Source organism: Hemiscyllium ocellatum, chromosome 14, assembly GCF_020745735.1.
Source record: "Hemiscyllium ocellatum isolate sHemOce1 chromosome 14, sHemOce1.pat.X.cur, whole genome shotgun sequence".
Lineage (NCBI taxonomy): Eukaryota > Metazoa > Chordata > Chondrichthyes > Orectolobiformes > Hemiscylliidae > Hemiscyllium > Hemiscyllium ocellatum.
The window spans coordinates 86979031-86990374 of NC_083414.1; the positions used below are offsets into that span (position 1 = coordinate 86979031).

Genomic DNA, 11344 nt, shown 5'->3' on the forward strand with positions numbered 1-11344 from the left:
GGACAATTTCGATCAAGTCCCTTCTATTTCTTCCTTGATAATACACCCAAGCATCTTTCTGACTACAGAGAAGAAGCGAACTGGGGTATAAATCCCCCATTTTTTGTCCACCTCCTTTTTAAAATAGTGGTGTCACTTTTGCTGTTTTCCAGTCTGCTGGGACTGCCACAATGTCCAGTGAATTTTGGAAAATTACTGTCAGTGCATTTGCTATTTCTCCTGGCATCTCTTTTAGTACCCTGGGATACATTCTGTCAGGGCCAGGAGAATTTTCTATTATTAGCTCAATTACCTCCAACAGTCCAACACTTGCTCTTCTATAATAATGATACTTTCCAAATCCTCACCTACCTTTGTTTCTTTGTTAATTACTGGCAAGATATTAGTATCCTCCACTGTGATGTCCCATAACTAAATGCTCCTTCTCTTTTTCCAAAGGACCGACATTTACTTTAGCCACTCTTTTCTCATTATTTATGTTAATATAAACTTTTGCTATCTGTCTTTATAGTCTATGCTAGTTTATTTTTCTCATGTTTTATCTTACATTTCTTTATAGCTCTTCTGTGGCTTTCTGTTGGCCTATAAAGTTTTCCCAGTTCTAGTTTCATGCTGGCCACTTTGTATGCCTTTCAATTTGATCACTTTCCTTAGATACCCATTACAGAGAACACATTTTCTTACAGTCCTTCCCTTTGACTGGAATATACCTTTGCTGAGGACTTTGTAAAATGTCTTTGAAAATCTTCCACTGCTCATCAACTGCCCCACCATAAAATCTTTGTTTCCAGTCTACTTTATCCAGGTTCTCCCTCATTCTATTGTAGTTCCCCATGTCCAAGCACAGGACCCGGGTATTAGATTTTATCTTCACTCTCCATTTGTATTAAATTCAACCATACAGTGATCACGTCTTCCGAGAGGATCCCTAACTCTGAGGTCATTAATTATTCCGGTCTCATTGCACAGGGGCCAGATCTTGGATAGCTTGCTCCCTTGTAGATCCACTTCATACTGTTCAAGTAAAATATCACAGATACACTTAATGAACTCCTCAAAGCTACCCTGATTGAGCTGGTTTGACCAATCTACATGTAGATTAAAATCACCCATGATAATAACTGTATCATTTTTACAGGCATGAGTTATTTCTTTGTTTGTTGCCCATCCCGATGTGATGTTATTATTTGGTGGCCTATACACAGCGCCTATCAGAGACTTCCTTGTTAGAATTTTGAATGCATCATTCCTGTTTCTCCTAATGTATGGCAATAAGAACAATTACTTGCATTGTATGGAATCTTTCACAATGGCAAATCTCCTAAGGTGCTTCATGGATGATCAAAACATTGATTAAGGAGAAAGATTTTTTAAAAATCTTAAAGGAGAATAGAAAAGGTTAGGGAGACTATTTGACAGACTTCTGCCCTTGACAGCTCCAATTGTAGAGTGATGCAAGTGGGGTGGGTTGGAAAGGGAACATGCAAAGGGGAAACGGAGGAGTGCAGGCAGTGTATAAGGTCTTAAGGACAGAGGAGGTTCCAGACTGAGTCTGTTGGTCATGGACAACGAAACCATGAGCTGCATGATATTAGTGGTATTGGGATTCTTGCTTTGGGAAATGATTTAATCCTTTGCTCGAAACAGGACAACTTTCCGTTTTTAAGTATATTGACGGAAGTCAAAAGGTGATTACCCCATCCCACCCCAGAAGATGTTAGAGAGGTGCTAACTGTACTTGAGTGCTCCTTGTTCTCGATGTGAAGAGCTTTCCGCCTGAGTCACCTTCATGTCTCTGGTTGCTGAGTGAATCACAAAGAAGGAGCCCGTCAATTCAGACAAAAATCAATGGTAAGCTGAGTCTACATTCTCAGATTCTTTTCAACCAGAAATGTATCTTTGACTGCGTGAGAATATATGTTCGGTTATGATTTGGTCAAATCACCATGAGCTGCTTGACATTACTTCAATTTCGATTCTTGCTTTGCTGAATGATTTCACCCATTGCTCGAAACAGGACAACTTTCACGTTTACACGGAACATGAAACACACCGGACTACAGGGAAAATGCACAAAGCTGAGCAGGCCGTGTTCCACATTATACCGTGCAGCATCGTTTCAGTCACTGTGTCTGTTTTGCAGAATAAGAGTCCCAAAGAATGTTCTTCACCCTAAAACCGGAGGTAGCATTACAACCCGAGAACGACAGATCACATTGTGAGGATGCTCTGACCTCGGGGCCAGTTCGAGATGCCACTTTCCTTGCCTTTTACCTTAACCGTGCAATTGGCTGCAGGGATGTTCATACCTGGACATGAGCCACATCGATACCAACTGAGTTGGAAACCTGTGTGCGAATCGACGAGAAGCGACTCAATAAATTTTGCTAAATTCCATGTTGCTTATTAGAAATGCAGTTTCTGTTCACGTCAATTTAAAAGGCAGTTTCTGAACATAGTAACAGAAGTTCCTACTCACCCCACCCCCACTGCGGAAGAGGTGCTAACTGCCCTTGAGTGCTTTTTGTTCTCAATGTGAAGAGCTCTCCCGCATGAGTCACCTTCACGTCTCTTGTTGCTGAGTGACTCACAAAGAAGGAGTTTCACCAGAGCTGCAACTGCCTCACTTTCCCACTTGCCCTCCCGTTTACATTTTCCTGCTCGTCAGTGATTTAAAGAAAAACCAAAAGGTTGCGATGTCATTCTGTAGCCTCTCTGTCAATTCCTCCGTTTCAGTTCCAACATGGCTTAGATCTCGGGGCTCACCTTAATTCTAGCGACGCTATGAAATCACAAGTCCAGAGGTTCCTCTGAGAGTGTAATTTCTTTCATTGCTGTTGCTGATTGAATGAGTCACTATAATATGCGAACTGATCCAAACCATGATTCAGCACCTCTGCTGCCAATTCTCGCACGTTGAATAACGACAGGCAGCTTCCGGTTTTAGGGTGGAGAACATTCTTTGGGACTCTTATTCTGCAAAACAGACACAGTGACTGAAACGATGCTGCACGGTATGATGTGGAACACGGCCTGCTCAGCTTTGTGCATTTTCCCTGTAGTCCGGTGTGTTTCATGTTCCGTGTAAACGTGAAAGTTGTCCTGTTTCGAGCAATGGGTGAAATCATTCAGCAAAGCAAGAATCGAAATTGAAGTAATGTCAAGCAGCTCATGGTTATTTGACCCAATCATAACCGAACATATATTCTCACGCAGTTAAAGATACATTTCTGGCTGAAAAGAGTCTGAGAAGATAGACTCAGCTTACCATTGATTTTTGCCTGGATTGATGGGCTTTCATTATCTGCTGCGAAATTGTCATTGTAGCTGGGCACATCCCAGCAGCTGTGCGAGTCGGAGTGGGACCATGGAACCCTTTTCATGTGACTTAGCATGTGTGGTTATGCAGGAGCACAATTCGAAATGCAAGAAAATGCGCTGATGCGCAGTCTGGTAGTGTGGCCGAGGGGTCTTAGGCGCTGGATCCAGGTTCCAGTCCTGAAAGGGGCGTGTTAAAATGCTGCTTCGATCCACGCTGTGTTGATGTTCCAGGGGAATTAACTGTGGTGAATTTTGTGAAGTCTCTCTGCTGTCATGATGGTGCTCGCCTCCCCTGCAGAAAATCGCAAACAGCTCACCGCTTGGTTTACGTTCCAGGCAAGTTGAGTTTTTACTGGAACCGAATGAAGACTGTTATTTCATCGCTGTTGTGAAACAAAGTCCTGCGCTGAGTCGATTCATTGTTATTTGGCTTTCTGGCGAATGGGAAATTCTTTCCACTGAATATGTTATTGAATTTCTCCCATTTCCTTCATTTCCGTCTTGGAGACACCGGAAGGGAAAGGTAATCTAATCGAGACTGTGAATGGTGAAATTCACTTTTTTATGGCCCATACTTATTATATTCTTTCTTTCTCTCTTTTCAGCATGGTCTGGGAAGTGGTGGTGCACTAAGGCTGCAGTATGTTTGAAAGAGTAGTTTGGAATTGCCCAGTTGTTAGTTGTGAGGTTACTTTATGCCTCATGCCCTCGGACTGTCTCACATTTAGCATTCATGCTTCGCTGTGTCTGAACATGCATTAGGTATGCCAGTTTTGTTTGTGTTCCGTGTTAAATGCTTTCTGTTTGCGATTCGCTCAATACATTACGAGTTAACAGGGGTTCTGAGGTAACTTCCAGCAGCAAAAATCCTCAACTGAGGATCTGGGAAAATTTCACGAAGTATGGTCAGTCACAGCAAAAGTAAGGAAGTCGTTCGTTTCTGCAGTGTTTCACAATACTACCTTTCCCGTGAGCAGTCGAACAGTCTAAATGATTGTGCTACAGACTGCGACGGCAAACTCCGCTAAAAAGTAATCCTTTCAAACACAACGTTATTGGGGTACACCGCGTGGAAACAGATACTTCGGTGTATCTCATCCATGCTCACCACATATCCAAAGTTAAACAAGTCCCGTTCCCCAGCATTTGGCCTCAATCCCTCTGAACCCATCCTATCCAGAAAATGATCCCATTACCATTGTAATTTTCTGAGTGCAATAGCCTCCTCCACTTCCTCTGGTAGCTCATTCCATACACGCACAACCTTGTGTGTGGGAAATGTGCCTCAGTTCCTTTGTCAATTTCAGAGCACTCACCTTAAACCTATGCTCCCGAGTTTCCAACTCACCCTAGCTTGGGTAAAACACGTAAATACTCAGTTCAAAACTCTTCCATAAAATCATGTCGCAGCCGTTAAGCTGCCGGGAAAGTTGTCCCAGCCTATTCCACCTCACTCTACAGTCCAAACATTGACCACATCCTTGTCTATATTTTGTCACCAATTTCACTTTTGTTTTTTTAAATTTTTCAAGATGTCAGTTACGCTGGACAACAACGAGCTATTGGAAAAAGAAAGGTGAAACGTAGAATGGCTTCACCTTTCAGTGCTGGATGCCACAGAGCCGCAGCGCGGCTGGCACAGATTTGTTTGTGTAGTGTAGTGGTCATTACATTCGCCTAACACGCGAAAGGTCCCCAGTTCAAAACTGGGCAGAAACTTCTTTGTTCTTCAATTGCAGCCCTTTACACGGACAAGAACGGAGCTTTCTTGCTTGCTTTCCCATCTGCAAACCTGCCTTCGAAATCGCTCGAACAAATCTGCTCTCTTTGTGAAATGCAATGCAATTCCATTAAATTAGTTTGCAAAGCATTGTAAAGGTTTTCTCCAAGCTGGGTCTGATCATATGCCATTCTGTTTCAGAGTGTAGTTACCGCGTTCTGAATCTTCCACGAAAAGCAGTACCGCATTTGCATTCCTTGCGCAGGCGGGCCGGTTCAAAGACAGGGAAGAAGCTGATGAGCTGGTGTCACAGTGCACCACGGATTCCTCAACTGGTCTGTCTGACAAATGTACCCCAAAGTCGTCTGTGCAAGGCCTCATTTGGAAGCTGCCTGTCGTTATTCAACGTGCGAGAATTGGCAGCAGAGGTGCTGAATCATGGTTTGGATCAGTTCGCACGTTATAGTGACTCATTCAATCAGCAACAGCAATGAAAGAAATTACACTCTCAGAGGAACCTCTGGACTAATGTAATGCTACCTGAATAATGGGGTTGACTCTGAACCATCTCCTGGGCAGTCAGAATGGATGACAAATGCTGCCCCAGCAAGTGATGCCGTGATCCCATGAACAAACAAAACAAATCCAATCGCTGTGGTTAGTTGTGAACTTGCTGGTGTTATTGGAAGGTTTATGGGGTAAAGGGAGAAGAATAGCATTCGGTGAGGTGATCCTTTGGAGAGCTGATCGGCCAATCAGCCTCCTTTTGTACAGTAACAAGTCTGTGAATAATTAATTCTGAGCCCTCTAAGGAAATATCAGAGCAGGGTTTGTAAAGAGGTCAGATTGAATGAGCATCTCGGTGAACACAAGTGAGACACAGGTACAGAGAGGTTTTTTGATGGATTAAATTAAATTTTATACATTTGCACAGTCATCAACATTACAGCAGTGAAAAATGGGAGTGATCGAGAGAGTGGAATTAGAGCAGCATATAAATCTTCAACATTGATGCAGCTAAAGGGGGATGCTGGGTAAAGATACCATAGTTACTGCTTATTTTATTCCAGGCACACCAGCCTCGGAGCACATCCATCCTTACTGAATCTGTCCTATCGAGCTCTTGAAGATTTTTGTTCACTTGAAGTGTTTCATGTTTAGATACTCCAGAGAAGACAGCTTCAAGCTCCTCAATCTCTCCTGCCAGAGCAATGCTGCTGTTAGAATTCAATTCACTGGCATGTTACTGGCTGCTTCATGGACTGGAACTGGCAATTGAGACCGAAAAGCTCCTGTATAAAATATCTTCAATGGTATTGCCAGCCATGAGTGATTTTAGGAAAATGACCTTGACTTACAGGCATTGAGTGTCAGAGCACTTCCTGTTGTGGGGCATCCTGTTTAGATACAATCTATTGATAACTATTAGAACTGACTTGCACTGGCTCTGTCAAAGTGGTCAGAGCATTATGGCTGTCATCGAATCAGGTAACAAACTTCCCATGAGTTAATAATCGTAAATGATAGAGTAGGTACGAGGTCTGATGACACTGTTGGAGTATTGATGTTGTTGTTAATCGCATTAACTCGGCAGGAGTTGATTGAATTCATATTGTCTCTTTCTGAATCTCAGGATGTCTCTCTGGGTAAGGAGTCTCCACAAACCGCAATGAACAGGGGTCATCTGTTTTGATTTAAATTGCTCTATAGCACTGCTGCTTCACAGCACCAGGTACAATGTTGGAGTGCAGCCTTGGTCAACAGCCTGTGTGGAGTTTGCACATTCTCCCCAGGATAGTGTGGGTCCAATCCAGGTGCTCTGGTTTCCTCCAAAGATTTGCGGGTTAGGTGGATCAGTCGTGCTAAATTGTCCACAATGTCCAGGATTGGGCAGACTCAGTGGATCAGCCATGGGAAATGCAGTGTTACAGGGATGGAGTGCTCCAGATGGGATACTCTTTGGATAGTTGGTGCGGTTTGGTGGGCCAATGCTCTCCTTTTGCAATGTATTATCCTATTCTATGATTGAGGATAAAGGCTGCACAGCCGGGTGCCCTTGGAGAAGGAGCTTGTGGCGTGCATCAATGCTCTCAATGCCTTCAGATAGAGGTGGGCACTGCAGTGGATACAGTGCTTTATCTCCATCGCTGCCTCCTCACCCCCAGCTCTACTTTGATTTGGTCCCTTCCCACTTTGTCATTTGTAATGGTTTGTTTTGCCTGTAATTGGTTACACGGGTGGTTTACTGCTGGTGATTATATGTTAACCAAAACCCAAATGGCGTAATGATGATATTGATGGTGAGAAGGTTGCTGTGATCACATTTCTGGGTCGGAGAAAAAAAATTGAGAAAAAAATAACACTTCACAGCTCACAGAATGAGAACTAAAAATCAGTTAAATCAAACCAAAGGTTCAGACAGGGAGGGAATATTTCCCTGGAGTTTGAGTAACTGGAAAGTGATGGTGTCCTGGCATAGACAGGATTTATTTTACAGGGCGTTTGAAATTTTATAAAACTGCTATATTCAGATAGTTTCATTTCATTTCTTTTAGTTTTATTTATTGTGGAATATACAGCTACATCATTTTAACACCAAATTCACAAACCTTGTGTTAAAGATAAATGTTAAATAAAATCCATCAAACCTTCCCTCATTGAAACCGGATGTGGAAGTGCAATCTCCTGGAGAATCCCTGCCCACTCCTTCCTACCCGGGCTCCATGGTTATATACGTGCCTGGGAGACTGCAGCAGGAGGAGGCCATGCAGCCTTTCAATCCTGCTCCACCATTCAATGGGAAACAGCTGACCATCCAGCTCAGTCACCTGTTCCTGCTGTGTCCCAATCCCCTTTCATGACTTTACCTTGAAGAACTATATCTAAGTCCTCCTTTGGCTTCACTGCCTTTTGTTCCAGTAACGTTGCGGTGTTACTGTGTGGGTGTAGGCAGGGGTAATGTGATGGTGCTGCCTCCTGGAGAATGCTCTCAGCATCCCTCATCATCCTGCAGTAACATCAACTGGGTTTCAGCAACTAGAGATAGAAACCATTTCCAGGATATGGGCATCTCTGGCTCAGCCAGCATTTATTCCCCATCTCTAGTTACCCTTGAGAAGATGGTAGTGAGCTGCTGTCTTGAACCATTCACAGTCCATTTGGCGCAGAAAGATCGACAATGCTGTCAGGGAGAGTGTTGCAGAATTTTGGGCAAGTTATTCTCCATGTTTGGTTCTTCAAATGCTGGTTAACTTAATCACAATCTGCACATGAGTTTGAGATTTCAGTCTGCAAATCTTCACCATCTAGCATCCTGTATAAAGGAATATGTACAGATTAGAAATTCAGAACAGACAATTCTAGTTTCTATATAATATCTTTTTTCCCCTTTCTTCACCAAAAGCTGTAACCCTCCAGCCCACTTACTCTCTCCCAGCATTCTGACTCTGCTGTCCATAATGTACCCACCCCCATTCTCATGGAGTTACTGGTAAACACATCCATGCCACCACTTCCCATCCCTGGTTAGACTCTGCACCCTTTCTGGGGTTTCTCCATTTCCCTTCAGTTACTGCAAGTCAATATTGTTACAGCAGAATAAATCAAAAGGAAACAGAAAGGGTGGTAGCAAATGCTGGACAGAAGAGGAACCTTCAGTCTGGGAGAATGGGTCAGATTGTTTCCCATTGGTCGATTCCTAGCATTATGACACTTGGTCCCATGTGGGTGTGCTGACACCTTGAACCCCCAACCTGTCGATACTACAAGCTGATTAGCTGGAGGAGGAACCAATCACAATGTCAAATGCTTTCCGCTAATTTTCCCAAAGCACATGCTCCAAAATCCGCCCATATTCTGTACATGTGCAGTTCTGGGCTTCCCCTCACACGTGTGGTCCCTGCCTCAGGGATTGTGGGAATTGTAGTCCCCATGAAGCCACTGGAGACATGTTTCTAGATAGTGAATGAAAAGTGTGGGCTGGAGGATGTGGTGTGTAGGATCTCTATTCATACACGGGCTGTTACTGGATTTCACTGAGACACCTGCTTCCACAACCCGATATCTGACGTAAGGAACATAGATTCAGCCAATTGCGGTGTTGGGAGGTTAATAAGGGGTAGCAGATTTTAAGCAGAGGTAGCTCAGTGGCTAGCATTGCTGCCTCACAGCATCAGGGACCCATGTTTTATTTCAGCCTTAGGCGACTGTGTGGAGTTTACACGTTCTCACCATGTCTGCGTGGGTTTCCTAGGGTGCTCGAGCTTCCTCCCACAGTCCAAAGATGTGCAGGCTAGGTGGATTGCCTATGCTAAATTGCCCACAGTGTCCATGTATGTGCTGCTTAGGCCATTAGCCATGGGAAATGCAGGGTTACAGGTACAGGGTGGGTCTGAATGGGATGCTCATCATAGGTTGGTGGGGACTCGATGGATGAATACCCTGTTTCTGCACTATAGGGACTCTATTCTATTCTCATGAAGAAGAATGTACTTGTCTCAATGTGTTGTGAATCTGTGGAATTTTCTATTCAAAATGCGGTGGATGCCAGGACAATGAGCAGATTTACTGAAGAGATGCAGATGTTGAATTTGCAATGAGATGAAGGGGGAGAGAGAGCAGTTGGTAAAATCCAGCTGGGACCGAGGTGAGCTCAATAATCACCGTATTAAATGGTGGGGCTGGTTCGAAGGGTTGCATTGCCTCTCCTGTGCCCAGTGCTCATCTTCTTACGGTAATAACTGGAAAGCTGAATCCAAAACTCACCACCTTCACCAAAGGAGATTTTGGAAAATGCAGGATAGTCAGGTGGATTAGCATTCCACACTTAGATAGGGAGGAAGCATATAGGAGATAATGATTGTGCAATTTTAAACTGAGGGGAGACAGGGATTTATGGTTTTAGACTGTGCAGTACATTCACACTGTCCAGAATACTCTGTTGTGAATATCTATCCTGTACTTTATTACAAAGCGAAGGTCTTTGACAATGAACTGCACAACACCCAGGAAACTTCGCCTCACCTCGTAATCTGATAAAAGTCTTCTGATAAATCTGGTTGAACTTAGAACACAGCTGGAAAACTGGAAGATTAGATTCAATCCCAAGATTCAGTGCTTAAACAAAGGAGACTACAATAGGATGAGGCAGGAGTTGGCTAATGTAAACTGGAAGCAAAGATTTTACCGTGGGAAAGTTGTCGGACAGTGGGGGAATACCAAAGCAATTTTTCAAAGTGCTCAGCAAAAGTATATATCAGGGAAAAGGAAAGACTGTAGGAAAAGGCATAATCTGCCATGGGTGGCTCAGGAAATAAAGGGGTCTATCAAATTGAAATAGAAGGCATACAAATTGGTAAAGACCAAGGAGAAACTAGGAAATTAGAAAATTTTTTTAAAAATCAACAGAAAGCTAGATGGGATTGGGGGTGAAAAGTGATAGTAGCTATCCCCAGGGCCAGAATAGCAGTTTACACTGCTAGAGGGGAACCTATTGTGTAAGGAACATATGGCCTCTGTAATTGTTGAAGCACTTAACTGTTACCATAGAGATAATCCTGATCGAGTTACAAATCACAGCACACTCCAAAAGCTTGTACTTCCAAATAAACCTGCAGGACTATAACCTGGTGTTGTGTGATTTATAAGTATGTCTACCCCATCCCAACACGGGCTCCTCCATAATCAGAATCCTGATAGACAGCCCCGCTGAAACTGAAGTGCCTGTCAGATACTTGAGGGAGCCACAGGGGTGTATGTTTTAACCACAAAGTGCGAAACTGAACTAGACTTTCTAACTGCCATTGCCATGGAGATAATACTGAGAGACAGAATCTATTCAAAGTCCCAAACCACAAAGGTATAAGAATGGGAGCCATACATCGGACAGGCAGGGAGTTACCTGATGTTGCTGGAGGTGTTTTGCATGTACACTATCCAGATAACTGACATGTCTCATCAATAAAGACTCTAAGAAGACCTCTCGGAGTTCTGTGCCTAGTTATTCCTATCCAGTAGGGTTCAGGAATAGGAGTACACCGCAGTCAGTCTTTACAGCGGAGGATACGAAGAACATGCCAGTAACTGATCAGGAGACTGAGGAAGATGAGGACCGAGAAACAACCATTATCATGAAAGAGTTAGTGCTGGGCAAGCTAATGGAGCTAAACGTGCACAAGTCTCATTGCCCTGATGGAATACATCCCAGGATACCAACAGGTTTAGTGGGAGAAATAGCAGATGCAGTTAGAGACAGAGCATCCTACAGCAGAGACAGGCCCTTTGGCCCAAACTGGCCCATGCTGA

The 11344-nt window shown here is 43.6% G+C and overlaps 1 non-coding gene across 1 annotated transcript; it reads left to right on the forward strand.

Moving 5' to 3' along the window:
* The first annotated feature begins 4967 nt into the window (after nucleotides 1-4967).
* trnav-aac (transfer RNA valine (anticodon AAC)) lies at nucleotides 4968-5040 on the forward strand. Its single transcript has one exon. It is a non-coding gene; the product is annotated as a tRNA-Val (tRNA).
* The last annotated feature ends 6304 nt before the right edge of the window (nucleotides 5041-11344 follow it).